This window comes from Phalangium opilio, unplaced genomic scaffold, assembly GCF_054372755.1.
Source record: "Phalangium opilio isolate 3A_F unplaced genomic scaffold, DU_Popi_V2 ptg000053l_1, whole genome shotgun sequence".
In the NCBI taxonomy this organism is placed as follows: Eukaryota; Metazoa; Arthropoda; class Arachnida; order Opiliones; family Phalangiidae; genus Phalangium; species Phalangium opilio.
This window is the reverse complement of record NW_028324172.1, coordinates 2,703,906-2,731,268: the sequence shown is the minus strand read 5'-3', so window position 1 is coordinate 2,731,268 and position 27,363 is coordinate 2,703,906. Positions and strand designations below refer to the sequence as shown.

The 27,363-nt window shown below is 45.9% G+C and overlaps 25 non-coding genes across 25 annotated transcripts; all 25 read left to right on the top strand.

Annotated features, from left to right (window-relative positions):
- Positions 1 to 6,989: 6,989 nt before the first annotated feature.
- On the top strand, positions 6,990 to 7,061 carry TRNAC-GCA (transfer RNA cysteine (anticodon GCA)). Its single transcript has one exon. It is a non-coding gene; the product is annotated as a tRNA-Cys (tRNA).
- Positions 7,062 to 12,615: 5,554 nt separating this feature from the next.
- On the top strand, positions 12,616 to 12,687 carry TRNAC-GCA (transfer RNA cysteine (anticodon GCA)). The gene has a single exon. It is a non-coding gene; the product is annotated as a tRNA-Cys (tRNA).
- Positions 12,688 to 13,525: 838 nt separating this feature from the next.
- Positions 13,526 to 13,597, top strand: TRNAC-GCA (transfer RNA cysteine (anticodon GCA)). The gene has a single exon. It is a non-coding gene; the product is annotated as a tRNA-Cys (tRNA).
- Positions 13,598 to 14,043: 446 nt separating this feature from the next.
- TRNAC-GCA (transfer RNA cysteine (anticodon GCA)) lies at positions 14,044 to 14,115 on the top strand. Its single transcript has one exon. It is a non-coding gene; the product is annotated as a tRNA-Cys (tRNA).
- A 578-nt stretch (positions 14,116 to 14,693) lies between these two features.
- Positions 14,694 to 14,765, top strand: TRNAC-GCA (transfer RNA cysteine (anticodon GCA)). Its single transcript has one exon. It is a non-coding gene; the product is annotated as a tRNA-Cys (tRNA).
- A 446-nt stretch (positions 14,766 to 15,211) lies between these two features.
- TRNAC-GCA (transfer RNA cysteine (anticodon GCA)) lies at positions 15,212 to 15,283 on the top strand. The gene has a single exon. It is a non-coding gene; the product is annotated as a tRNA-Cys (tRNA).
- Positions 15,284 to 15,601: 318 nt separating this feature from the next.
- On the top strand, positions 15,602 to 15,673 carry TRNAC-GCA (transfer RNA cysteine (anticodon GCA)). Its single transcript has one exon. It is a non-coding gene; the product is annotated as a tRNA-Cys (tRNA).
- A 446-nt stretch (positions 15,674 to 16,119) lies between these two features.
- Positions 16,120 to 16,191, top strand: TRNAC-GCA (transfer RNA cysteine (anticodon GCA)). Its single transcript has one exon. It is a non-coding gene; the product is annotated as a tRNA-Cys (tRNA).
- Positions 16,192 to 16,378: 187 nt separating this feature from the next.
- Positions 16,379 to 16,450, top strand: TRNAC-ACA (transfer RNA cysteine (anticodon ACA)). Its single transcript has one exon. It is a non-coding gene; the product is annotated as a tRNA-Cys (tRNA).
- Positions 16,451 to 17,028: 578 nt separating this feature from the next.
- Positions 17,029 to 17,100, top strand: TRNAY-GUA (transfer RNA tyrosine (anticodon GUA)). Its single transcript has one exon. It is a non-coding gene; the product is annotated as a tRNA-Tyr (tRNA).
- A 1,096-nt stretch (positions 17,101 to 18,196) lies between these two features.
- On the top strand, positions 18,197 to 18,268 carry TRNAY-GUA (transfer RNA tyrosine (anticodon GUA)). Its single transcript has one exon. It is a non-coding gene; the product is annotated as a tRNA-Tyr (tRNA).
- Positions 18,269 to 19,884: 1,616 nt separating this feature from the next.
- Positions 19,885 to 19,956, top strand: TRNAY-GUA (transfer RNA tyrosine (anticodon GUA)). The gene has a single exon. It is a non-coding gene; the product is annotated as a tRNA-Tyr (tRNA).
- A 188-nt stretch (positions 19,957 to 20,144) lies between these two features.
- On the top strand, positions 20,145 to 20,216 carry TRNAC-GCA (transfer RNA cysteine (anticodon GCA)). The gene has a single exon. It is a non-coding gene; the product is annotated as a tRNA-Cys (tRNA).
- A 315-nt stretch (positions 20,217 to 20,531) lies between these two features.
- TRNAC-GCA (transfer RNA cysteine (anticodon GCA)) lies at positions 20,532 to 20,603 on the top strand. The gene has a single exon. It is a non-coding gene; the product is annotated as a tRNA-Cys (tRNA).
- A 577-nt stretch (positions 20,604 to 21,180) lies between these two features.
- TRNAY-GUA (transfer RNA tyrosine (anticodon GUA)) lies at positions 21,181 to 21,252 on the top strand. Its single transcript has one exon. It is a non-coding gene; the product is annotated as a tRNA-Tyr (tRNA).
- A 188-nt stretch (positions 21,253 to 21,440) lies between these two features.
- TRNAC-GCA (transfer RNA cysteine (anticodon GCA)) lies at positions 21,441 to 21,512 on the top strand. The gene has a single exon. It is a non-coding gene; the product is annotated as a tRNA-Cys (tRNA).
- A 315-nt stretch (positions 21,513 to 21,827) lies between these two features.
- TRNAC-GCA (transfer RNA cysteine (anticodon GCA)) lies at positions 21,828 to 21,899 on the top strand. The gene has a single exon. It is a non-coding gene; the product is annotated as a tRNA-Cys (tRNA).
- Positions 21,900 to 22,476: 577 nt separating this feature from the next.
- TRNAY-GUA (transfer RNA tyrosine (anticodon GUA)) lies at positions 22,477 to 22,548 on the top strand. The gene has a single exon. It is a non-coding gene; the product is annotated as a tRNA-Tyr (tRNA).
- Positions 22,549 to 22,736: 188 nt separating this feature from the next.
- TRNAC-GCA (transfer RNA cysteine (anticodon GCA)) lies at positions 22,737 to 22,808 on the top strand. The gene has a single exon. It is a non-coding gene; the product is annotated as a tRNA-Cys (tRNA).
- Positions 22,809 to 23,903: 1,095 nt separating this feature from the next.
- On the top strand, positions 23,904 to 23,975 carry TRNAC-GCA (transfer RNA cysteine (anticodon GCA)). The gene has a single exon. It is a non-coding gene; the product is annotated as a tRNA-Cys (tRNA).
- A 966-nt stretch (positions 23,976 to 24,941) lies between these two features.
- TRNAC-GCA (transfer RNA cysteine (anticodon GCA)) lies at positions 24,942 to 25,013 on the top strand. The gene has a single exon. It is a non-coding gene; the product is annotated as a tRNA-Cys (tRNA).
- Positions 25,014 to 25,326: 313 nt separating this feature from the next.
- Positions 25,327 to 25,398, top strand: TRNAC-GCA (transfer RNA cysteine (anticodon GCA)). Its single transcript has one exon. It is a non-coding gene; the product is annotated as a tRNA-Cys (tRNA).
- Positions 25,399 to 25,456: 58 nt separating this feature from the next.
- On the top strand, positions 25,457 to 25,528 carry TRNAC-GCA (transfer RNA cysteine (anticodon GCA)). The gene has a single exon. It is a non-coding gene; the product is annotated as a tRNA-Cys (tRNA).
- Positions 25,529 to 25,841: 313 nt separating this feature from the next.
- On the top strand, positions 25,842 to 25,913 carry TRNAC-GCA (transfer RNA cysteine (anticodon GCA)). The gene has a single exon. It is a non-coding gene; the product is annotated as a tRNA-Cys (tRNA).
- A 794-nt stretch (positions 25,914 to 26,707) lies between these two features.
- Positions 26,708 to 26,779, top strand: TRNAC-GCA (transfer RNA cysteine (anticodon GCA)). Its single transcript has one exon. It is a non-coding gene; the product is annotated as a tRNA-Cys (tRNA).
- Positions 26,780 to 27,363: the final 584 nt, after the last annotated feature.

Here is a 27,363-nt window from a genome sequence, read left to right as displayed (position 1 = left end):
ATTCGACTGCAGCTCGAGAGGTCCTTGGTGCAAACCCGAGTTCCTTCTGTAACAGCACGGATCATTCCTTTTATTTTAGTTAAATCGACATTACGACCTTGAACTAGGGGGAAGAGCTCAGTGGTAGAGCATTCGACTGCAGATCGAGAGGTCCTTGGTTCAAACCTGGTTTCCCCCTGTAACAGCACGGATCATTCCGTTTATTTTTGGTAGAGCATTCGACTGCAGATTGAGAGGTCCTTGGTTCAAACCTGAGTTCCCCCTGTAACAGCACGGATCATTCCGTTATTTCAGTTAAATCGACATTACGGTCTTGAAAAAGGGGGAATAGCTCAGTGGTTGAGCAATCGACTGCAGATCGAGAGGTCCTTGGTTCAAACCTGAGTTCCCCCTGTAACAGCACGGATCATTCCGTTTATTTTAGTTAAATCGACATTACGGCCTTGAAAAAGGGGGAATAGCTCAGTGGTAGAGCATTCGACTGCAGATCGAGAGGTCCTTGGTTCAAACCCGAGCTCCCGCTATAACAACACGGATCGTTCCGTCTATTTTAGTTAAATCGACATTAGGGCGAGGAAAAAAGGGGAATAGCTCAATGGTAAAGCATTCGACTGCAGATCGAGAGGTCCTTGGTTCAAACCCGAGTTCTCCCTGTAATAGTACGGATTATTTCGTTTATTTTAGTTAAGTCGACATTACGGTTATGAACAAAGGGGAATGGCTCAGTCGTAGAGCATTCGACTGCAGATCGAGAGGTCCTTGGTTTAAACCCGAGTTCCCCCTGTAACAGCACGGATCATTTCGTTTATTTTAGTTAAATCGACATTACGGTTATGAACAAGGGGGAATAGCTCAGCGGTAGAGCATTCGACTGCAGATCGAGAGGTTCTTGGTGCAAACCCGAGTTCCCCCTGTAACAGCACGGATCATTCCTTTTATTTTAGTTAAATCGACATTACGGCCTTGAACTAGGGGGAAGAGCTCAGTGGTAGAGCATTCGACTGCAGATCGAGAGGTCCTTGGTTCAAACCTGGTTTCCCCCTGTAACAGCACGGATCATTCCGTTAATTTTTGGTAGAGCATTCGACTGCAGATTGAGAGGTCCTTGGTTCAAACCCGAGTTCTCCCTGTAACAGCACGGATCATTGCCTTTATTTTAGTTAAATCAACATTACGGGCTTGAACTAGGGGGAATAGCTCAGTGGTTGAGCATTCGACTGCAGATCGAGAGGTCCTTGGTTCAAACCTGAGTTCCCCCTGTAACAGCACGGATCATTGCCTTTATTTTAGTTAAATCAACATTACGGTCTTGAAAAAGGGGGAATAGCTCAGTGGTTGAGCATTGGACTGCAGATCGAGAGGTCCTTGGTTCAAACCTGAGTTCCCCCTGTAACAGCACGGATCATTCCGTTTATTTTAGTTAAATCGACATTACGGTTATGAACAAAGGGGAATGGCTCAGTGGTAGAGCATTCGACTGCAGATCGAGAGGTCCTTGGTTTAAACCCGAGTTCCCCCTGTAACAGCACGGATCATTTCGTTTATTTTAGTTAAATCGACATTACGGCCTTGAACAAGGGGGAATAGCTCAATGGTAGAGCATTCGACTGCAGATCGAGAGGTCCTTGGTTCACACCCGAGCTCCCGCTATAACAGCACGGATCGTTCCGTCTATTTTAGTTAAATCGACATTAGGGCGAGGAAAAAAGGGGAATAGCTCAATGGTAAAGCATTCGACTGCAGATCAAGAGGTCCTTTGTTCAAACCCGAGTTCTCCCTGTAATAGTACGGATCATTTCGTTTATTTTAGTTAAGTCGACATTACGGTTATGAACAAAGGGGAATGGCTCAGTGGTAGAGCATTCGACTGCAAATCGAGAGGTCCTTGGTTTAAACCCGAGTTCCCCCTGTAACAGCACGGATTATTTCGTTTATTTTAGTTAAATCGACATTACGGTTATGAACAAGGGGGAATAGCTCAGCGGTAGAGCATTCGACTGCAGATCGAGAGGTCCTTGGTGCAAACCCGAGTTCCCCCTGTAACAGCACGGATCATTCCTTTTATTTTAGTTAAATCGACATTACGGTTATGAACAAGGGGGAATAGCTCAGCGGTAGAGCATTCGACTGCAGATCGAGAGGTCCTTGGTGCAAACCCGAGTTCCCCCTGTAACAGCACGGATCATTCCTTTTATTTTAGTTAAATCGACATTACGGCCTTGAACCAGGGGGAAGAGCTCATTGGTAGAGCATTCGACTGCAGATCGAGAGGTCCTTGGTTTAAACCCGAGTTCCCCCTGTAACAGCACGGATCATTTCGTTTATTTTAGTTAAATCGACATTACGGCCTTGAACAAGGGGGAATAGCTCAGTGGTAGAGCATTCGACTGCAGATCGAGAGGTCCTTGGTTCAAACCCGAGCTCCCGCTATAACAGCACGGATCGTTCCGTCTATTTTAGTTAAATCGACATTAGGGCGAGGAAAAAAGGGGAATAGCTCAATGGTAATGCATTCGACTGCAGATCGAGAGGTCCTTGGTTCAAACCCGAGTTCTCCCTGTAATAGTACGGATCATTTCGTTTATTTTAGTTAAGTCGACATTACGGTTATGAACAAAGGGGAATGGCTCAGTGGTAGAGCATTCGACTGCAGATCGAGAGATCCTTGGTTTAAACCCGAGTTCCCCCTGTAACAGCACGGATCATTTCGTTTATTTTAGTCAAATCGACATTACGGTTATGAACAAGGGGGAATAGCTCAGCGGTAGAGCATTCGACTGCAGCTCGAGAGGTCCTTGGTGCAAACCCGAGTTCCTTCTGTAACAGCACGGATCATTCCTTTTATTTTAGTTAAATCGACATTACGACCTTGAACTAGGGGGAAGAGCTCAGTGGTAGAGCATTCGACTGCAGATCGAGAGGTCCTTGGTTCAAACCTGGTTTCCCCCTGTAACAGCACGGATCATTCCGTTTATTTTTGGTAGAGCATTCGACTGCAGATTGAGAGGTCCTTGGTTCAAACCTGAGTTCCCCCTGTAACAGCACGGATCATTCCGTTATTTCAGTTAAATCGACATTACGGTCTTGAAAAAGGGGGAATAGCTCAGTGGTTGAGCAATCGACTGCAGATCGAGAGGTCCTTGGTTCAAACCTGAGTTCCCCCTGTAACAGCACGGATCATTCCGTTTATTTTAGTTAAATCGACATTACGGCCTTGAAAAAGGGGGAATAGCTCAGTGGTAGAGCATTCGACTGCAGATCGAGAGGTCCTTGGTTCAAACCCGAGCTCCCGCTATAACAACACGGATCGTTCCGTCTATTTTAGTTAAATCGACATTAGAGCGAGGAAAAAAGGGGAATAGCTCAATGGTAAAGCATTCGACTGCAGATCGAGAAGTCCTTGGTTCAAACCCGAGTTCTCCCTGTAATAGTACGGATTATTTCGTTTATTTTAGTTAAGTCGACATTACGGTTATGAACAAAGGGGAATGGCTCAGTCGTAGAGCATTCGACTGCAGATCGAGAGGTCCTTGGTTTAAACCCGAGTTCCCCCTGTAACAGCACGGATCATTTCGTTTATTTTAGTTAAATCGACATTACGGTTATGAACAAGGGGGAATAGCTCAGCGGTAGAGCATTCGACTGCAGATCGAGAGGTTCTTGGTGCAAACCCGAGTTCCCCCTGTAACAGCACGGATCATTCCTTTTATTTTAGTTAAATCGACATTACGGCCTTGAACTAGGGGGAAGAGCTCAGTGGTAGAGCATTCGACTGCAGATCGAGAGGTCCTTGGTTCAAACCTGGTTTCCCCCTGTAACAGCACGGATCATTCCGTTAATTTTTGGTAGAGCATTCGACTGCAGATTGAGAGGTCCTTGGTTCAAACCCGAGTTCTCCCTGTAACAGCACGGATCATTGCCTTTATTTTAGTTAAATCAACATTACGGGCTTGAACTAGGGGGAATAGCTCAGTGGTTGAGCATTCGACTGCAGATCGAGAGGTCCTTGGTTCAAACCTGAGTTCCCCCTGTAACAGCACGGATCATTGCCTTTATTTTAGTTAAATCAACATTACGGTCTTGAAAAAGGGGGAATAGCTCAGTGGTTGAGCATTGGACTGCAGATCGAGAGGTCCTTGGTTCAAACCTGAGTTCCCCCTGTAACAGCACGGATCATTCCGTTTATTTTAGTTAAATCGACATTACGGTTATGAACAAAGGGGAATGGCTCAGTGGTAGAGCATTCGACTGCAGATCGAGAGGTCCTTGGTTTAAACCCGAGTTCCCCCTGTAACAGCACGGATCATTTCGTTTATTTTAGTTAAATCGACATTACGGCCTTGAACAAGGGGGAATAGCTCAATGGTAGAGCATTCGACTGCAGATCGAGAGGTCCTTGGTTCACACCCGAGCTCCCGCTATAACAGCACGGATCGTTCCGTCTATTTTAGTTAAATCGACATTAGGGCGAGGAAAAAAGGGGAATAGCTCAATGGTAAAGCATTCGACTGCAGATCAAGAGGTCCTTTGTTCAAACCCGAGTTCTCCCTGTAATAGTACGGATCATTTCGTTTATTTTAGTTAAGTCGACATTACGGTTATGAACAAAGGGGAATGGCTCAGTGGTAGAGCATTCGACTGCAAATCGAGAGGTCCTTGGTTTAAACCCGAGTTCCCCCTGTAACAGCACGGATTATTTCGTTTATTTTAGTTAAATCGACATTACGGTTATGAACAAGGGGGAATAGCTCAGCGGTAGAGCATTCGACTGCAGATCGAGAGGTCCTTGGTGCAAACCCGAGTTCCCCCTGTAACAGCACGGATCATTCCTTTTATTTTAGTTAAATCGACATTACGGTTATGAACAAGGGGGAATAGCTCAGCGGTAGAGCATTCGACTGCAGATCGAGAGGTCCTTGGTGCAAACCCGAGTTCCCCCTGTAACAGCACGGATCATTCCTTTTATTTTAGTTAAATCGACATTACGGCCTTGAACCAGGGGCAAGAGCTCATTGGTAGAGCATTCGACTGCAGATCGAGAGGTCCTTGGTTTAAACCCGAGTTCCCCCTGTAACAGCACGGATCATTTCGTTTATTTTAGTTAAATCGACATTACGGCCTTGAACAAGGGGGAATAGCTCAGTGGTAGAGCATTCGACTGCAGATCGAGAGGTCCTTGGTTCAAACCCGAGCTCCCGCTATAACAGCACGGATCGTTCCGTCTATTTTAGTTAAATCGACATTAGGGCGAGGAAAAAAGGGGAATAGCTCAATGGTAATGCATTCGACTGCAGATCGAGAGGTCCTTGGTTCAAACCCGAGTTCTCCCTGTAATAGTACGGATCATTTCGTTTATTTTAGTTAAGTCGACATTACGGTTATGAACAAAGGGGAATGGCTCAGTGGTAGAGCATTCGACTGCAGATCGAGAGATCCTTGGTTTAAACCCGAGTTCCCCCTGTAACAGCACGGATCATTTCGTTTATTTTAGTCAAATCGACATTACGGTTATGAACAAGGGGGAATAGCTCAGCGGTAGAGCATTCGACTGCAGCTCGAGAGGTCCTTGGTGCAAACCCGAGTTCCTTCTGTAACAGCACGGATCATTCCTTTTATTTTAGTTAAATCGACATTACGACCTTGAACTAGGGGGAAGAGCTCAGTGGTAGAGCATTCGACTGCAGATCGAGAGGTCCTTGGTTCAAACCTGGTTTCCCCCTGTAACAGCACGGATCATTCCGTTTATTTTTGGTAGAGCATTCGACTGCAGATTGAGAGGTCCTTGGTTCAAACCTGAGTTCCCCCTGTAACAGCACGGATCATTCCGTTATTTCAGTTAAATCGACATTACGGTCTTGAAAAAGGGGGAATAGCTCAGTGGTTGAGCAATCGACTGCAGATCGAGAGGTCCTTGGTTCAAACCTGAGTTCCCCCTGTAACAGCACGGATCATTCCGTTTATTTTAGTTAAATCGACATTACGGCCTTGAAAAAGGGGGAATAGCTCAGTGGTAGAGCATTCGACTGCAGATCGAGAGGTCCTTGGTTCAAACCCGAGCTCCCGCTATAACAACACGGATCGTTCCGTCTATTTTAGTTAAATCGACATTAGAGCGAGGAAAAAAGGGGAATAGCTCAATGGTAAAGCATTCGACTGCAGATCGAGAGGTCCTTGGTTCAAACCCGAGTTCTCCCTGTAATAGTACGGATTATTTCGTTTATTTTAGTTAAGTCGACATTACGGTTATGAACAAAGGGGAATGGCTCAGTCGTAGAGCATTCGACTGCAGATCGAGAGGTCCTTGGTTTAAACCCGAGTTCCCCCTGTAACAGCACGGATCATTTCGTTTATTTTAGTTAAATCGACATTACGGTTATGAACAAGGGGGAATAGCTCAGCGGTAGAGCATTCGACTGCAGATCGAGAGGTTCTTGGTGCAAACCCGAGTTCCCCCTGTAACAGCACGGATCATTCCTTTTATTTTAGTTAAATCGACATTACGGCCTTGAACTAGGGGGAAGAGCTCAGTGGTAGAGCATTCGACTGCAGATCGAGAGGTCCTTGGTTCAAACCTGGTTTCCCCCTGTAACAGCACGGATCATTCCGTTAATTTTTGGTAGAGCATTCGACTGCAGATTGAGAGGTCCTTGGTTCAAACCCGAGTTCTCCCTGTAACAGCACGGATCATTGCCTTTATTTTAGTTAAATCAACATTACGGGCTTGAACTAGGGGGAATAGCTCAGTGGTTGAGCATTCGACTGCAGATCGAGAGGTCCTTGGTTCAAACCTGAGTTCCCCCTGTAACAGCACGGATCATTGCCTTTATTTTAGTTAAATCAACATTACGGTCTTGAAAAAGGGGGAATAGCTCAGTGGTTGAGCATTGGACTGCAGATCGAGAGGTCCTTGGTTCAAACCTGAGTTCCCCCTGTAACAGCACGGATCATTCCGTTTATTTTAGTTAAATCGACATTACGGTTATGAACAAAGGGGAATGGCTCAGTGGTAGAGCATTCGACTGCAGATCGAGAGGTCCTTGGTTCAAACCCGAGTTCCCCCTGTAACAGCACGGATCATTTCGTTTATTTTAGTTAAATCGACATTACGGCCTTGAACAAGGGGGAATAGCTCAATGGTAGAGCATTCGACTGCAGATCGAGAGGTCCTTGGTTCACACCCGAGCTCCCGCTATAACAGCACGGATCGTTCCGTCTATTTTAGTTAAATCGACATTAGGGCGAGGAAAAAAGGGGAATAGCTCAATGGTAAAGCATTCGACTGCAGATCAAGAGGTCCTTTGTTCAAACCCGAGTTCTCCCTGTAATAGTACGGATCATTTCGTTTATTTTAGTTAAGTCGACATTACGGTTATGAACAAAGGGGAATGGCTCAGTGGTAGAGCATTCGACTGCAGATCGAGAGGTCCTTGGTTTAAACCCGAGTTCCCCCTGTAACAGCACGGATTATTTCGTTTATTTTAGTTAAATCGACATTACGGTTATGAACAAGGGGGAATAGCTCAGCGGTAGAGCATTCGACTGCAGATCGAGAGGTCCTTGGTGCAAACCCGAGTTCCCCCTGTAACAGCACGGATCATTCCTTTTATTTTAGTTAAATCGACATTACGGTTATGAACAAGGGGGAATAGCTCAGCGGTAGAGCATTCGACTGCAGATCGAGAGGTCCTTGGTGCAAACCCGAGTTCCCCCTGTAACAGCACGGATCATTCCTTTTATTTTAGTTAAATCGACATTACGGCCTTGAACCAGGGGGAAGAGCTCATTGGTAGAGCATTCGACTGCAGATCGAGAGGTCCTTGGTTTAAACCCGAGTTCCCCCTGTAACAGCACGGATCATTTCGTTTATTTTAGTTAAATCGACATTACGGCCTTGAACAAGGGGGAATAGCTCAGTGGTAGAGCATTCGACTGCAGATCGAGAGGTCCTTGGTTCAAACCCGAGCTCCCGCTATAACAGCACGGATCGTTCCGTCTATTTTAGTTAAATCGACATTAGGGCGAGGAAAAAAGGGGAATAGCTCAATGGTAATGCATTCGACTGCAGATCGAGAGGTCCTTGGTTCAAACCCGAGTTCTCCCTGTAATAGTACGGATCATTTCGTTTATTTTAGTTAAGTCGACATTACGGTTATGAACAAAGGGGAATGGCTCAGTGGTAGAGCATTCGACTGCAGATCGAGAGATCCTTGGTTTAAACCCGAGTTCCCCCTGTAACAGCACGGATCATTTCGTTTATTTTAGTCAAATCGACATTACGGTTATGAACAAGGGGGAATAGCTCAGCGGTAGAGCATTCGACTGCAGCTCGAGAGGTCCTTGGTGCAAACCCGAGTTCCTTCTGTAACAGCACGGATCATTCCTTTTATTTTAGTTAAATCGACATTACGACCTTGAACTAGGGGGAAGAGCTCAGTGGTAGAGCATTCGACTGCAGATCGAGAGGTCCTTGGTTCAAACCTGGTTTCCCCCTGTAACAGCACGGATCATTCCGTTTATTTTTGGTAGAGCATTCGACTGCAGATTGAGAGGTCCTTGGTTCAAACCTGAGTTCCCCCTGTAACAGCACGGATCATTCCGTTATTTCAGTTAAATCGACATTACGGTCTTGAAAAAGGGGGAATAGCTCAGTGGTTGAGCAATCGACTGCAGATCGAGAGGTCCTTGGTTCAAACCTGAGTTCCCCCTGTAACAGCACGGATCATTCCGTTTATTTTAGTTAAATCGACATTACGGCCTTGAAAAAGGGGGAATAGCTCAGTGGTAGAGCATTCGACTGCAGATCGAGAGGTCCTTGGTTCAAACCCGAGCTCCCGCTATAACAACACGGATCGTTCCGTCTATTTTAGTTAAATCGACATTAGAGCGAGGAAAAAAGGGGAATAGCTCAATGGTAAAGCATTCGACTGCAGATCGAGAGGTCCTTGGTTCAAACCCGAGTTCTCCCTGTAATAGTACGGATTATTTCGTTTATTTTAGTTAAGTCGACATTACGGTTATGAACAAAGGGGAATGGCTCAGTCGTAGAGCATTCGACTGCAGATCGAGAGGTCCTTGGTTTAAACCCGAGTTCCCCCTGTAACAGCACGGATCATTTCGTTTTTTAGTTAAATCGACATTACGGTTATGAACAAGGGGGAATAGCTCAGCGGTAGAGCATTCGACTGCAGATCGAGAGGTTCTTGGTGCAAACCCGAGTTCCCCCTGTAACAGCACGGATCATTCCTTTTATTTTAGTTAAATCGACATTACGGCCTTGAACTAGGGGGAAGAGCTCAGTGGTAGAGCATTCGACTGCAGATCGAGAGGTCCTTGGTTCAAACCTGGTTTCCCCCTGTAACAGCACGGATCATTCCGTTATTTTTTGGTAGAGCATTCGACTGCAGATTGAGAGGTCCTTGGTTCAAACCCGAGTTCTCCCTGTAACAGCACGGATCATTGCCTTTATTTTAGTTAAATCAACATTACGGGCTTGAACTAGGGGGAATAGCTCAGTGGTTGAGCATTCGACTGCAGATCGAGAGGTCCTTGGTTCAAACCTGAGTTCCCCCTGTAACAGCACGGATCATTGCCTTTATTTTAGTTAAATCAACATTACGGTCTTGAAAAAGGGGGAATAGCTCAGTGGTTGAGCATTGGACTGCAGATCGAGAGGTCCTTGGTTCAAACCTGAGTTCCCCCTGTAACAGCACGGATCATTCCGTTTATTTCAGTTAAATCGACATTACGGTCTTGAAAAAGGGGGAATAGCTCAGTGGTTGAGCAATCGACTGCAGATCGAGAGGTCCTTGGTTCAAACCTGAGTTCCCCCTGTAACAGCACGGATCATTCCGTTTATTTTAGTTAAATCGACATTAGGGCGAGGAAAAAAGGGGAATAGCTCAATGGTAATGCATTCGACTGCAGATCGAGAGGTCCTTGGTTCAAACCCGAGTTCTCCCTGTAATAGTACGGATCATTTCGTTTATTTTAGTTAAGTCGACATTACGGTTATGAACAAAGGGGAATGGCTCAGTGGTAGAGCATTCGACTGCAGATCGAGAGATCCTTGGTTTAAACCCGAGTTCCCCCTGTAACAGCACGGATCATTTCGTTTATTTTAGTCAAATCGACATTACGGTTATGAACAAGGGGGAATAGCTCAGCGGTAGAGCATTCGACTGCAGCTCGAGAGGTCCTTGGTGCAAACCCGAGTTCCTTCTGTAACAGCACGGATCATTCCTTTTATTTTAGTTAAATCGACATTACGACCTTGAACTAGGGGGAAGAGCTCAGTGGTAGAGCATTCGACTGCAGATCGAGAGGTCCTTGGTTCAAACCTGGTTTCCCCCTGTAACAGCACGGATCATTCCGTTTATTTTTGGTAGAGCATTCGACTGCAGATTGAGAGGTCCTTGGTTCAAACCTGAGTTCCCCCTGTAACAGCACGGATCATTCCGTTATTTCAGTTAAATCGACATTACGGTCTTGAAAAAGGGGGAATAGCTCAGTGGTTGAGCAATCGACTGCAGATCGAGAGGTCCTTGGTTCAAACCTGAGTTCCCCCTGTAACAGCACGGATCATTCCGTTTATTTTAGTTAAATCGACATTACGGCCTTGAAAAAGGGGGAATAGCTCAGTGGTAGAGCATTCGACTGCAGATCGAGAGGTCCTTGGTTCAAACCCGAGCTCCCGCTATAACAACACGGATCGTTCCGTCTATTTTAGTTAAATCGACATTAGAGCGAGGAAAAAAGGGGAATAGCTCAATGGTAAAGCATTCGACTGCAGATCGAGAGGTCCTTGGTTCAAACCCGAGTTCTCCCTGTAATAGTACGGATTATTTCGTTTATTTTAGTTAAGTCGACATTACGGTTATGAACAAAGGGGAATGGCTCAGTCGTAGAGCATTCGACTGCAGATCGAGAGGTCCTTGGTTTAAACCCGAGTTCCCCCTGTAACAGCACGGATCATTTCGTTTATTTTAGTTAAATCGACATTACGGTTATGAACAAGGGGGAATAGCTCAGCGGTAGAGCATTCGACTGCAGATCGAGAGGTTCTTGGTGCAAACCCGAGTTCCCCCTGTAACAGCACGGATCATTCCTTTTATTTTAGTTAAATCGACATTACGGCCTTGAACTAGGGGGAAGAGCTCAGTGGTAGAGCATTCGACTGCAGATCGAGAGGTCCTTGGTTCAAACCTGGTTTCCCCCTGTAACAGCACGGATCATTCCGTTAATTTTTGGTAGAGCATTCGACTGCAGATTGAGAGGTCCTTGGTTCAAACCCGAGTTCTCCCTGTAACAGCACGGATCATTGCCTTTATTTTAGTTAAATCAACATTACGGGCTTGAACTAGGGGGAATAGCTCAGTGGTTGAGCATTCGACTGCAGATCGAGAGGTCCTTGGTTCAAACCTGAGTTCCCCCTGTAACAGCACGGATCATTGCCTTTATTTTAGTTAAATCAACATTACGGTCTTGAAAAAGGGGGAATAGCTCAGTGGTTGAGCATTGGACTGCAGATCGAGAGGTCCTTGGTTCAAACCTGAGTTCCCCCTGTAACAGCACGGATCATTCCGTTTATTTCAGTTAAATCGACATTACGGTCTTGAAAAAGGGGGAAGAGCTCAGTGGTTGAGCAATCGACTGCAGATCGAGAGGTCCTTGGTTCAAACCTGAGTTCCCCCTGTAACAGCACGGATCATTCCGTTTATTTTAGTTAAATCGACATTACGGCCTTGAAAAAGGGGGAATAGCTCAGTGGTAGAGCATTCGACTGCAGATCGAGAGGTCCTTGGTTCAAACCCGAGCTCCCGCTATAACAACACGGATCGTTCCGTCTATTTTAGTTAAATCGACATTAGAGCGAGGAAAAAAGGGGAATAGCTCAATGGTAAAGCATTCGACTGCAGATCGAGAGGTCCTTGGTTCAAACCCGAGTTCTCCCTGTAATAGTACGGATTATTTCGTTTATTTTAGTTAAGTCGACATTACGGTTATGAACAAAGGGGAATGGCTCAGTCGTAGAGCATTCGACTGCAGATCGAGAGGTCCTTGGTTTAAACCCGAGTTCCCCCTGTAACAGCACGGATCATTCCTTTTATTTTAGTTAAATCGACATTACGGCCTTGAACTAGGGGGAAGAGCTCAGTGGTAGAGCATTAGACTGCAGATCGAGAGGTCCTTGGTTCAAACCTGGTTTCCCCCTGTAACAGCACGGATCATTCCGTTAATTTTTGGTAGAGCATTCGACTGCAGATTGAGAGGTCCTTGGTTCAAACCCGAGTTCTCCCTGTAACAGCACGGATCATTGCCTTTATTTTAGTTAAATCAACATTACGGGCTTGAACTAGGGGGAATAGCTCAGTGGTTGAGCATTCGACTGCAGATCGAGAGGTCCTTGGTTCAAACCTGAGTTCCCCCTGTAACAGCACGGATCATTGCCTTTATTTTAGTTAAATCAACATTACGGTCTTGAAAAAGGGGGAATAGCTCAGTGGTTGAGCATTGGACTGCAGATCGAGAGGTCCTTGGTTCAAACCTGAGTTCCCCCTGTAACAGCACGGATCATTCCGTTTATTTTAGTTAAATCGACATTACGGTTATGAACAAAGGGGAATGGCTCAGTGGTAGAGCATTCGACTGCAGATCGAGAGGTCCTTGGTTCAAACCCGAGTTCCCCCTGTAACAGCACGGATCATTTCGTTTATTTTAGTTAAATCGACATTACGGCCTTGAACAAGGGGGAATAGCTCAATGGTAGAGCATTCGACTGCAGATCGAGAGGTCCTTGGTTCACACCCGAGCTCCCGCTATAACAGCACGGATCGTTCCGTCTATTTTAGTTAAATCGACATTAGGGCGAGGAAAAAAGGGGAATAGCTCAATGGTAAAGCATTCGACTGCAGATCAAGAGGTCCTTTGTTCAAACCCGAGTTCTCCCTGTAATAGTACGGATCATTTCGTTTATTTTAGTTAAGTCGACATTACGGTTATGAACAAAGGGGAATGGCTCAGTGGTAGAGCATTCGACTGCAGATCGAGAGGTCCTTGGTTTAAACCCGAGTTCCCCCTGTAACAGCACGGATTATTTCGTTTATTTTAGTTAAATCGACATTACGGTTATGAACAAGGGGGAATAGCTCAGCGGTAGAGCATTCGACTGCAGATCGAGAGGTCCTTGGTGCAAACCCGAGTTCCCCCTGTAACAGCACGGATCATTCCTTTTATTTTAGTTAAATCGACATTACGGTTATGAACAAGGGGGAATAGCTCAGCGGTAGAGCATTCGACTGCAGATCGAGAGGTCCTTGGTGCAAACCCGAGTTCCCCCTGTAACAGCACGGATCATTCCTTTTATTTTAGTTAAATCGACATTACGGCCTTGAACCAGGGGGAAGAGCTCATTGGTAGAGCATTCGACTGCAGATCGAGAGGTCCTTGGTTTAAACCCGAGTTCCCCCTGTAACAGCACGGATCATTTCGTTTATTTTAGTTAAATCGACATTACGGCCTTGAACAAGGGGGAATAGCTCAGTGGTAGAGCATTCGACTGCAGATCGAGAGGTCCTTGGTTTAAACCCGAGTTCCCCCTGTAACAGCACGGATCATTTCGTTTATTTTAGTTAAATCGACATTACGGCCTTGAACAAGGGGGAACAGCTCAGTGGTAGAGCATTCGACTGCAGATCGAGAGGTCCTTGGTTCAAACCCGAGTTCCCCCTGTAACAGCACGGATCATTCCGTTATTTCAGGTAAATCGACATTACGGCCTTGAAAAAGGGGGAATAGATCAGTGGTTGAGCATTCGACTGCAGATCTAGAGGTCCTTGGTTCAAACCTGAGTTCCCCCTGTAACAGCACGGATCATTCCGTTTATTTTAGTTAAATCGACATTACGGCCTTGAACAAGGGGGAATAGCTCAGTGGTATAGCATTCGACTGCACATCGAGAGGTCCTTGGTTCAAACCCGAGTTCCCCCTGTAACAGCACGGATCATTCCGTTATTTCAGTTAAATCGACATTACGGCCTTGAAAAAGGGGGAATAGCTCAGTGGTAGAGCATTCGACTGCAGATTGAGAGGTCCTTGGTTCAAACCCGAGTTCCCCCTGTAACAGCACGGATCATTCCTTTTATTTTAGTTAAATCGACATTACGGTTATGAACAAGGGGGAATAGCTCAGCGGTAGAGCATTCGACTGCAGATCGAGAGGTCCTTGGTGCAAACCCGAGTTCCCCCTGTAACAGCACGGATCATTCCTTTTATTTTAGTTAAATCGACATTACGGCCTTGAACCAGGGGGAAGAGCTCATTGGTAGAGCATTCGACTGCAGATCGAGAGGTCCTTGGTTTAAACCCGAGTTCCCCCTGTAACAGCACGGATCATTTCGTTTATTTTAGTTAAATCGACATTACGGTTATGAACAAGGGGGAATAGCTCAGCGGTAGAGCATTCGACTGCAGATCGAGAGGTCCTTGGTGCAAACCCGAGTTCCCCCTGTAACAGCACGGATCATTCCTTTTATTTTAGTTAAATCGACATTACGGCCTTGAACCAGGGGGAAGAGCTCATTGGTAGAGCATTCGACTGCAGATCGAGAGGTCCTTGGTTTAAACCCGAGTTCCCCCTGTAACAGCACGGATCATTTCGTTTATTTTAGTTAAATCGACATTACGGCCTTGAACAAGGGGGAATAGCTCAGTGGTAGAGCATTCGACTGCAGATCGAGAGGTCCTTGGTTTAAACCCGAGTTCCCCCTGTAACAGCACGGATCATTTCGTTTATTTTAGTTAAATCGACATTACGGCCTTGAACAAGGGGGAACAGCTCAGTGGTAGAGCATTCGACTGCAGATCGAGAGGTCCTTGGTTCAAACCCGAGTTCCCCCTGTAACAGCACGGATCATTCCGTTATTTCAGGTAAATCGACATTACGGCCTTGAAAAAGGGGGAATAGATCAGTGGTTGAGCATTCGACTGCAGATCTAGAGGTCCTTGGTTCAAACCTGAGTTCCCCCTGTAACAGCACGGATCATTCCGTTTATTTTAGTTAAATCGACATTACGGCCTTGAACAAGGGGGAATAGCTCAGTGGTATAGCATTCGACTGCACATCGAGAGGTCCTTGGTTCAAACCCGAGTTCCCCCTGTAACAGCACGGATCATTCCGTTATTTCAGTTAAATCGACATTACGGCCTTGAAAAAGGGGGAATAGCTCAGTGGTAGAGCATTCGACTGCAGATTGAGAGGTCCTTGGTTCAAACCCGAGTTCTCCCTGTAACAGCACGGATCATTGCCTTTATTTTAGTTAAATCAACATTACGGCCTTGAACTAGGGGGAATAGCTCAGTGGTAGAGCATTCGGCTGCAGATCGAGAGGTCCTTGGTGCAAACCCGAGTTCCCCCTGTAACAGCACGGATCATTCCTTTTATTTTAGTTAAATCGACATTACGGCCTTGAACCAGGGGGAAGAGCTCATTGGTAGAGCATTGGACTGCAGATCGAGAGGTCCTTGGTTTAAACCCGAGTTCCCCCTGTAACAGCACGGATCATTTCGTTTATTTTAGTTAAATCGACATTACGGCCTTGAACAAGGGGGAATAGCTCAGTGGTAGAGCATTCGACTGCAGATCGAGAGGTCCTTGGTTTAAACCCGAGTTCCCCCTGAAACAGCACGGATCATTTCGTTTATTTTAGTTAAATCGACATTACGGCCTTGAACAAGGGGGAACAGCTCAGTGGTAGAGCATTCGACTGCAGATCGAGAGGTCCTTGGTTCAAACCCGAGTTCCCCCTGTAACAGCACGGATCATTCCGTTATTTCAGGTAAATCGACATTACGGCCTTGAAAAAGGGGGAATAGATCAGTGGTTGAGCATTCGACTGCAGATCTAGAGGTCCTTGGTTCAAACCTGAGTTCCCCCTGTAACAGCACGGATCATTCCGTTTATTTTAGTTAAATCGACATTACGGCCTTGAACAAGGGGGAATAGCTCAGTGGTATAGCATTCGACTGCACATCGAGAGGTCCTTGGTTCAAACCCGAGTTCCCCCTGTAACAGCACGGATCATTCCGTTATTTCAGTTAAATCGACATTACGGCCTTGAAAAAGGGGGAATAGCTCAGTGGTAGAGCATTCGACTGCAGATTGAGAGGTCCTTGGTTCAAACCCGAGTTCCCCCTGTAACAGCACGGATCATTCCGTTATTTCAGTTAAATCGACATTACGGCCTTGAAAAAGGGGGAATAGCTCAGTGGTAGAGCATTGGACTGCAGATTGAGAGGTCCTTGGTTCAAACCCGAGTTCTCCCTGTAACAGCACGGATCATTGCCTTTATTTTAGTTAAATCAACATTACGGCCTTGAACTAGGGGGAATAGCTCAGTGGTAGAGCATTCGACTACAGATCGAGAGGTCCTTGGTTCAAACCCGAGTTCTCCCTGTAACAGCACGGATCATTGCCTTTATTTTAGTTAAATCAACATTACGGTCTTGAAAGAGGGGGATTAGCTCAGTGGTTGAGCATTGGACTGCAGATCGAGAGGTCCTTGGTTCAAACCTGAGTTCCCCCTGTAACAGCACGGATCATTCCGTTTATTTTAGTTAAATCGACATTACGGTTATGAACAAAGGGGAATGGCTCAGTGGTAGAGCATTCGACTGCAGATCGAGAGGTCCTTGGTTCAAACCCGAGTTCTCCCTGTAATAGTACGGATCATTTCGTTTATTTTAGTTAAATCGACATTAGGGCGAGGAAAAAAGGGGAATAGCTCAATGGTAAAGCATTCGACTGCAGATCGAGAGGTCCTTGGTTCAAACCCGAGTTCTCCCTGTAATAGTACGGATCATTTCGTTTATTTTCGTTAAGTCGACATTACGGTTATGAACAAAGGGGAATGGCTCAGTGGTAGAGCATTCGACTGCAGATCGAGAGGTACTTGGTTTAAACCCGAGTTCCCCCTGTAACAGCACGGATCATTTCGTTTATTTTAGTTAAATCGACATTACGGTTATGAACAAGGGGGAATAGCTCAGCGGTAGAGCATTCGACTGTAGATCGAGAGGTCCTTGGTGCAAACCCGAGTTCCCCCTGTAACAGCACGGATCATTCCTTTTATTTTAGTTAAATCGACATTACGGCCTTGAAAAAGGGGGAATAGCTCAGTGGTTGAGCATTCGACTGCAGATCTGAGGTCCTTGGTTCAAACCTGAGTTCCCCCTGTAAAAGCACGGATCATTCCGTTTATTTTAGTTAAATCGACATTACGGCCTTGAACAAGGGGAATAGCTCAGTGGTAGAGCATTCGACTGCAGATCGAGAGGTCCTTGGTTCAAACCCGAGCTCCCGCTATAACAGCACGAATCGTTCCGTCTATTTTAGTTAAATCGACATTAGGGCGAGGAAAAAAGGGGAATAGCTCAATGGTAAAGCATTCGACTGCAGATCGAGAGGTCCTTGGTTCAAACCCGAGTTCTCCCTGTAATAGTACGGATCATTTCGTTTATTTTAGTTAAGTCGACATTACGGTTATGAACAAAGGGGAATGGCTCAGTGGTAGAGCATTCGACTGCAGATCGAGAGGTCCTTGGTTCAAACCTGAGTTCCCCCTGTAACAGCACAGATCATTCCGTTTATTTTAGTTAAATCGACATTACGGTTATGAACAAAGGGGAATGGCTCAGTGGTAGAGCATTCGACTGCAGATCGAGAGGTCCTTGGTTTAAACCCGAGTTCCCCCTGTAACAGCACGGATCATTTCGTTTATTTTAGTTAAATCGACATTACGGCCTTGAACAAGGGGGAATAGCTCAATGGTAGAGCATTCGACTGCAGATCGAGAGGTCCTTGGTTCAAACCCGAGCTCCCGCTATAACAGCACGGATCGTTCTGTCTATTTTAGTTAAATCGACATTAGGGCGAGGAAAAAAGGGGAATAGCTCAATGGTAAAGCATTCGACTGCAGATCGAGAGGTCCTTGGTTCAAACCCGAGTTCTCCCTGTAATAGTACGGATCATTTCGTTTATTTTCGTTAAGTCGACATTACGGTTATGAACAAAGGGGAATGGCTCAGTGGTAGAGCATTCGACTGCAGATCGAGAGGTACTTGGTTTAAACCCGAGTTCCCCCTGTAACAGCACGGATCATTTCGTTTATTTTAGTTAAATCGACATTACGGTTATGAACAAGGGGGAATAGCTCAGCGGTAGAGCATTCGACTGTAGATCGAGAGGTCCTTGGTGCAAACCCGAGTTCCCCCTGTAACAGCACGGATCATTCCTTTTATTTTAGTTAAATCGACATTACGGCCTTGAAAAAGGGGGAATAGCTCAGTGGTTGAGCATTCGACTGCAGATCTGAGGTCCTTGGTTCAAACCTGAGTTCCCCCTGTAAAAGCACGGATCATTCCGTTTATTTTAGTTAAATCGACATTACGGCCTTGAACAAGGGGGAATAGCTCAGTGGTAGAGCATTCGACTGCAGATCGAGAGGTCCTTGGTTCAAACCCGAGCTCGCGCTATAACAGCACGGATCGTTCCGTCTATTTTAGTTAAATCGACATTAGGGCGAGGAAAAAAGGGGAATAGCTCAATGGTAAAGCATTCGACTGCAGATCGAGAGGTCCTTGGTTCAAACCCGAGTTCTCCCTGTAATAGTACGGATCATTTCGTTTATTTTAGTTAAGTCGACATTACGGTTATGAACAAAGGGGAATGGCTCAGTGGTAGAGCATTCGACTGCAGATCGAGAGGTCGTTGGTTCAAACCTGAGTTCCCCCTGTAACAGCACGGATCATTCCGTTTATTTTAGTTAAATTGACATTACGGCCTTGAACAAGGGGGAATAGCTCAGTGGTAGAGCATTCGACTGCAGATCGAGAGGTCCTTGGTTCAAACCCGAGCTCGCGCTATAACAGCACGGATCGTTCCGTCTATTTTAGTTAAATCGACATTAGGGCGAGGAAAAAAGGGGAATAGCTCAATGGTAAAGCATTCGACTGCAGATCGAGAGGTCCTTGGTTCAAACCCGAGTTCTCCCTGTAATAGTACGGATCATTTCGTTTATTTTAGTTAAGTCGACATTACGGCTATGAACAAGGGGGAATAGCTCAGTGGTAGAGCATTCGACTGAAGATTGAGAGGTCCTTGGTTCAAACCCGAGTTCTCCCTGTAACAGCACGGATCATTGCCTTTATTTTAGATAAATCAACATTACGGCCTTGAACTAGGGGGAATAGCTTAGTGGTAGAGCATTCGACTGCAGATCGAGAGGTCCTTGGTTCAAACCTGAGTTCCCCCTGTAACAGCACGGATCATTCCGTTTATTTTAGTTAAATCGACATTACGGTTATGAACAAAGGGGAATGGCTCAGTGGTAGAGCATTCGACTGCAGATCGAGAGGTCCTTGGTTTAAACCCGAGTTCCCCTGTAACAGCACGGATCATTTCGTTTATTTTAGTTAAATCGACATTACGACCTTGAACAAGAGGGAATAGCTCAATGGTAGAGCATTCGACTGCAGATCGAGAGGTCCTTGGTTCAAACCCGAGCTCCCGCTATAACAGCACGGATCGTTCCGTCTATTTTAGTTAAATCGACATTAGGGCGAGGAAAAAAGGGGAATAGCTCAATGGTAAAGCATTCGACTGCAGATCGAGAGGTCCTTGGTTCAAACCCGAGTTCTCCCTGTAATAGTACGGATCATTTCGTTTATTTTCGTTAAGTCAACATTACGGTTATGAACAAAGGGGAATGGCTCAGTGGTAGAGCATTCGACTGCAGATCGAGAGGTCCTTGGTTTAAACCCGAGTTTCCCCTGTAACAGCACGGATCATTTCGTTTATTTTAGTTAAATCGACATTACGGTTATGAACAAGGGGGAATAGCTCAGCGGTAGAGCATTCGACTGTAGATCGAGAGGTCCTTGGTGCAAACCCGAGTTCCCCCTGTAACAGCACGGATCATTCCTTTTATTTTAGTTAAATCGACATTACGGCCTTGAACTAGGGGGAAGAGCTCAGTGGTAGAGCATTCGACTGCAGATCGAGAGGTCCTTGGTTCAAACCTGGTTTCCCCCTGTAACAGCACGGATCATTCCGTTTATTTTAGTTAAATCGACATTACGGCCTTGAACAAGGGGGAATAGCTCAGTGGTAGAGCATTCGACTGCAGATCGAGAGGTCCTTGGTTCAAACCCGAGTTCCCCCTGTAACAGCACGGATCATTCCGTTATTTCAGTTAAATCGACATTACGGCCTTGAAAAAGGGGGAATAGCTCAGTGGTTGAGCATTCGACTGCAGATCTGGGGTCCTTGGTTCAAACCTGAGTTCCCCCTGTAACAGCACGGATCATTCCGTTTATTTTAGTTAAATCGACATTACGGCCTTAAACAAGGGGGAATAGCTCATTGGTAGAGCATTCGACTGCAGATCGAGAGGTCCTTGGTTCAAACCCGTGTTCCCCCTGTAACAGCACGGATCATTCCGTTATTTCAGTTAAATCGACATTACGGCCTTGAAAAAGGGAGAATAGCTCAGTGGTAGAGCATTCGACTGCAGATTGAGAGGTCCTTGGTTCAAACCCGAGTTCTCCCTGTAACAGCACGGATCATTGCCTTTATTTTAGTTAAATCAACATTACGGCCTTGAACTAGGGGGAATAGCTCAATGGTAGAGCATTCGACTGCAGATCGAGAGGTCCTTGGTTTAAACCCGAGTTCCCCTGTAACAGCACGGATCATTTCGTTTATTTTAGTTAAATCGACATTACGGCCTTGAACAAGAGGGAATAGCTCAATGGTAGAGCATTCGACTGCAGATCGAGAGGTCCTTGGTTCAAACCCGAGCTCCCGCTATAACAGCACGGATCGTTCCGTCTATTTTAGTTAAATCGACATTAGGGCGAGGAAAAAAGGGGAATAGCTCAATGGTAAAGCATTCGACTGCAGATCGAGAGGTCCTTGGTTCAAACCCGAGTTCTCCCTGTAATAGTACGGATCATTTCGTTTATTTTCGTTAAGTCGACATTACGGTTATGAATAAAGGGGAATTGCTCAGTGGTAGAGCATTCGACTGCAGATCGAGAGGTCCTTGGTTTAAACCCGAGTTCCCCCTGTAACAGCACGGATCATTTCGTTTATTTTAGTTAAATCGACATTACGGTTATGAACAAGGGGGAATAGCTCAGCGGTAGAGCATTCGACTGTAGATCGAGAGGTCCTTGGTGCAAACCCGAGTTCCCCCTGAAACAGCACGGATCATTCCTTTTATTTTAGTTAAATCGACATTACGGCCTTGAACTAGGGGGAAGAGCTCAGTGGTAGAGCATTCGACTGCAGATCGAGAGGTCCTTGGTTCAAACCTGGTTTCCCCCTGTAAAAGCACGGATCATTCCGTTTATTTTAGTTAAATCGACATTACGGCCTTGAACAAGGGGGAATAGCTCAGTGGTAGAGCATTCGACTGCAGATCGAGAGGTCCTTGGTTCAAACCCGAGTTCCCCCTGTAACAGCACGGATCATTCCGTTATTTCAGTTAAATCGACATTACGGCCTTGAAAAAGGGGGAATAGCTCAGTGGTTGAGCATTCGACTGCAGATCTGGGGTCCTTGGTTCAAACCTGAGTTCCCCCTGTAACAGCACGGATCATTCCGTTTATTTTAGTTAAATCGACATAACGGCCTTAAACAAGGGGGAATAGCTCATTGGTAGAGCATTCGACTGCAGATCGAGAGGTCCTTGGTTCAAACCCGTGTTCCCCCTGTAACAGCACGGATCATTCCGTTATTTCAGTTAAATCGACATTACGGCCTTGAAAAAGGGAGAATAGCTCAGTGGTAGAGCATTCGACTGCAGATTGAGAGGTCCTTGGTTCAAACCCGAGTTCTCCCTGTAACAGCACGGATCATTGCCTTTATTTTAGTTAAATCAACATTACGGCCTTGAACTAGGGGGAATAGCTCAATGGTAGAGCATTCGACTGCAGATCGAGAGGTCCTTGGTTTAAACCCGAGTTCCCCTGTAACAGCACGGATCATTTCGTTTATTTTAGTTAAATCGACATTACGGCCTTGAACAAGAGGGAATAGCTCAATGGTAGAGCATTCGACTGCAGATCGAGAGGTCCTTGGTTCAAACCCGTTCTCCCGCTATAACAGCACGGATCGTTCCGTCTATTTTAGTTAAATCGACATTAGGGCGAGGAAAAAAGGGGAATAGCTCAATGGTAAAGCATTCGACTGCAGATCGAGAGGTCCTTGGTTCAAACCCGAGTTCTCCCTGTAATAGTACGGATCATTTCGTTTATTTTCGTTAAGTCGACATTACGGTTATGAATAAAGGGGAATGGCTCAGTGGTAGAGCATTCGACTGCAGATCGAGAGGTCCTTGGTTTAAACCCGAGTTCCCCCTGTAACAGCACGGATCATTTCGTTTATTTTAGTTAAATCGACATTACGGTTATGAACAAGGGGGAATAGCTCAGCGGTAGAGCATTCGACTGTAGATCGAGAGGTCCTTGGTGCAAACCCGAGTTCCCCCTGTAACAGCACGGATCATTCCTTTTATTTTAGTTAAATCGACATTACGGCCTTGAACTAGGGGGAAGAGCTCAGTGGTAGAGCATTCGACTGCAGATCGAGAGGTCCTTGGTTCAAACCTGGTTTCCCCCTGTAACAGCACGGATCATTCCGTTTATTTTAGTTAAATCGACATTACGGCCTTAAACAAGGGGGAATAGCTCAGTGGTAGAGCATTCGACTGCAGATCGAGAGGTCCTTGGTTCAAACCCGAGTTCCCCCTGTAACAGCACGGATCATTCCGTTATTTCAGTTAAATCGACATTACGGCCTTGAAAAAGGGGGAATAGCTCAGTGGTTGAGCATTCGACTGCAGATCTGGGGTCCTTGGTTCAAACCTGAGTTCCCCCTGTAACAGCACGGATCATTCCGTTTATTTTAGTTAAATCGACATAACGGCCTTAAACAAGGGGGAATAGCTCATTGGTAGAGCATTCGACTGCAGATCGAGAGGTCCTTGGTTCAAACCCCTGTTCCCCCTGTAACAGCACGGATCATTCCGTTATTTCAGTTAAATCGACATTACGGCCTTGAAAAAGGGAGAATAGCTCAGTTTTAGAGCATTCGACTGCAGATTGAGTGGTCCTTGGTTCAAACCCGAGTTCTCCCTGTAACAGCACGGATCATTGCCTTTATTTTAGTTAAATCAACATTACGGCCTTGAACTAGGGGGAAGAGCTCAGTGGTAGAGCATTCGACTGCAGATCGAGAGGTCCTTGGTTCAAACCCGAGCTCCCGCTATAACAGCACGGATCGTTCCGTCTATTTTAGTTAAATCGACATTAGGGCGAGGAAAAAAGGGGAATAGCTCAATGGTAAAGCATTCGACTGCAGATCGAGAGGTCCTTGGTTCAAACCCGAGTTCTCCCTGTAATAGTACGGATCATTTCGTTTATTTTAGTTAAGTCGACATTACGGTTATGAACAAAGGGGAATGGCTCAGTGGTAGAGCATTCGACTGCAGATCGAGAGATCCTTGGTTTAAACCCGAGTTCCCCCTGTAACAGCACGGATCATTTCGTTTATTTTAGTTAAATCGACATTACGGTTATGAACAAGGGGGAATAGCTCAGCGGTAGAGCATTCGACTGCAGCTCGATAGGTCCTTGGTGCAAACCCGAGTTCCTCCTGTAACAGCACGGATCATTCCTTTTATTTTAGTTAAATCGACATTACGACCTTGAACTAGGGGGAAGAGCTCAGTGGTAGAGCATTCGACTGCAGATCGAGAGGTCCTTGGTTCAAACCCGAGTTCTCCCTGTAACAGCACGGATAATTGCCTTTATTTTAGTTAAATCAACATTACGGCCATGAACAAGGGGGAATAGCTCAGTGGTTGAGCATTCGACTGCAGATCGAGAGGTCCTTGGTTCAAACCCGAGTTCCCCCTGTAACAGCACGGATCATTCCGTTATTTCAGTTAAATCGACATTACGGCCTTGAAAAAGGGGGAATAGCTCAGTGGTTGAGCATTCGACTGCAGATCGAGAGGTCCTTGGTTCAAACCTGAGTTCCCCCTGTAACAGCACGGATCATTCCGTTTATTTTAGTTAAATCGACATTACAGGCTTGAACAAGGGGGAATAGCTCAGTGGTAGAGCATTCGACTGCAGATCGAGAGGTCCTTGGTTCAAACCCGAGTTCGCCCTGTAACAGCACGGATCATTCCGTTATTTTAGTTAAATCGACATTACGGCCTTGAAAAAGGGGGAATAGCTCAGTGGTAGAGCATTCGACTGCAGATCGAGAGGTCCTTGGTTCAAACCCGAGCTCCCGCTATAACAACACGGATCGTTCCGTCTATTTTAGTTAAATCGACATTAGGGCGAGGAAAAAAGGGGAATAGCTCAATGGTAAAGCATTCGACTGCAGATCGAGAGGTCCTTGGTTCAAACCCGAGTTCTCCCTGTAATAGTACGGATTATTTCGTTTATTTTAGTTAAGTCGACATTACGGTTATGAACAAAGGGGAATGGCTCAGTGGTAGAGCATTCGACTGCAGATCGAGAGGTCCTTGGTTTAAACCCGAGTTCCCCCTGTAACAGCACGGATCATTTCGTTTATTTTAGTTAAATCGACATTACGGTTATGAACAAGGGGGAATAGCTCAGCGGTAGAGCATTCGACTGCAGATCGAGAGGTCCTTGGTGCAAACCCGAGTTCCCCCTGTAACAGCACGGATCATTCCTTTTATTTTAGTTAAATCGACATTACGGCCTTGAACTAGGGGGAAGAGCTCAGTGGTAGAGCATTCGACTGCAGATCGAGAGGTCCTTGGTTCAAACCTGGTTTCCCCCTGTAACAGCACGGATCATTCCGTTTATTTTAGTTAAATCGACATTACGGCCTTGAACAAGGGGGAATAGCTCAGTGGTAGAGCATTCGACTGCAGATCGAGAGGTCCTTGGTTCAAACCCGAGTTCCCCCTGTAACAGCACGGATCATTCCGTTATTTCAGTTAAATCGACATTACGGCCTTGAAAAAGGGGGAATAGCTCAGTGGTTGATTACGACTGCAGATCTGGGGTCCTTGGTTCAAACCTGAGTTCCCCCTGTAACAGCACGGATCATTCCGTTTATTTTAGTTAAATCGACATAACGGCCTTAAACAAGGGGGAATAGCTCATTGGTAGAGCATTCGACTGCAGATCGAGAGGTCCTTGGTTCAAACCCGTGTTCCCCCTGTAACAGCACGGATCATTCCGTTATTTCAGTTAAATCGACATTACGGCCTTGAAAAAGGGAGAATAGCTCAGTGGTAGAGCATTCGACTGCAGATTGAGTGGTCCTTGGTTCAAACCCGAGTTCTCCCTGTAACAGCACGGATCATTGCCTTTATTTTAGTTAAATCAACATTACGGCCTTGAACTAGGGGGAATAGCTCAGTGGTAGAGCATTCGACTGCAGATCGAGAGGTCCTTGGTTCAAACCCGAGCTCCCCCTGTAACAGCACGGATCATTCCATTATTTCAGTTAAATCGACATTACGGCCTTGAAAAAGGGGGAATAGCTCAGTGGTTGATTACGACTGCAGATCTGGGGTCCTTGGTTCAAACCTGAGTTCCCCCTGTAACAGCACGGATCATTCCGTTTATTTTAGTTAAATCGACATAACGGCCTTAAACAAGGGGGAATAGCTCATTGGTAGAGCATTCGACTGCAGATCGAGAGGTCCTTGGTTCAAACCCGTGTTCCCCCTGTAACAGCACGGATCATTCCGTTATTTCAGTTAAATCGACATTACGGCCTTGAAAAAGGGAGAATAGCTCAGTGGTAGAGCATTCGACTGCAGATTGAGTGGTCCTTGGTTCAAACCCGAGTTCTCCCTGTAACAGCACGGATCATTGCCTTTATTTTAGTTAAATCAACATTACGGCCTTGAACTAGGGGGAATAGCTCAGTGGTAGAGCATTCGACTGCAGATCGAGAGGTCCTTGGTTCAAACCCGAGCTCCCGCTATAACAGCACGGATCGTTCCGTCTATTTTAGTTAAATCGACATTAGGGCGAGGAAAAAAGGGGAATAGCTCAATGGTAAAGCATTCGACTGCAGATCGAGAGGTCCTTGGTTCAAACCCGAGTTCTCCCTGTAATAGTACGGATCATTTCGTTTATTTTAGTTAAGTCGACATTACGGTTATGAACAAAGGGGAATGGCTCAGTGGTAGAGCATTCGACTGCAGATCGAGAGATCCTTGGTTTAAACCCGAGTTCCCCCTGTAACAGCACGGATCATTTCGTTTATTTTAGTTAAATCGACATTACGGTTATGAACAAGGGGGAATAGCTCAGCGGTAGAGCATTCGACTGCAGCTCGATAGGTCCTTGGTGCAAACCCGAGTTCCTCCTGTAACAGCACGGATCATTCCTTTTATTTTAGTTAAATCGACATTACGACCTTGAACTAGGGGGAAGAGCTCAGTGGTAGAGCATTCGACTGCAGATCGAGAGGTCCTTGGTTCAAACCTGGTTTCCCCCTGTAACAGCAAGGATCATTCCGTTTATTTTTGGTAGAGCATTCGACTGCAGATTGAGAGGTCCTTGGTTCAAACCCGAGTTCTCCCTGTAACAGCACGGATCATTGCCTTTATTTTAGTTAAATCAACATTACGGCCATGAACAAGGGGGAATAGCTCAGTGGTTGAGCATTCGACTGCAGATCGAAAGGTCCTTGGTTCAAACCCGAGTTCCCCCTGTAACAGCACGGATCATTCCGTTATTTCAGTTAAATCGACATTACGGCCTTGAAAAAGGGGGAATAGCTCAGTGGTTGAGCATTCGACTGCAGATCGAGAGGTCCTTGGTTCAAACCTGAGTTCCCCCTGTAACAGCACGGATCATTCCGTTTATTTTAGTTAAATCGACATTACAGGCTTGAACAAGGGGGAATAGCTCAGTGGTAGAGCATTCGACTGCAGATCGAGAGGTCCTTGGTTCAAACCCGAGTTCGCCCTGTAACAGCACGGATCATTCCGTTATTTTAGTTAAATCGACATTACGGCCTTGAAAAAGGGGGAATAGCTCAGTGGTAGAGCATTCGACTGCAGATCGAGAGGTCCTTGGTTCAAACCCGAGCTCCCGCTATAACAACACGGATCGTTCCGTCTATTTTAGTTAAATCGACATTAGGGCGAGGAAAAAAGGGGAATAGCTCAGCGGTAGAGCATTCGACTGCAGATCGATAGGTCCTTGGTGCAAACCCGAGTTCCTCCTGTAACAGCACGGATCATTCCTTTTATTTTAGTTAAATCGACATTACGACCTTGAACTAGGGGGAAG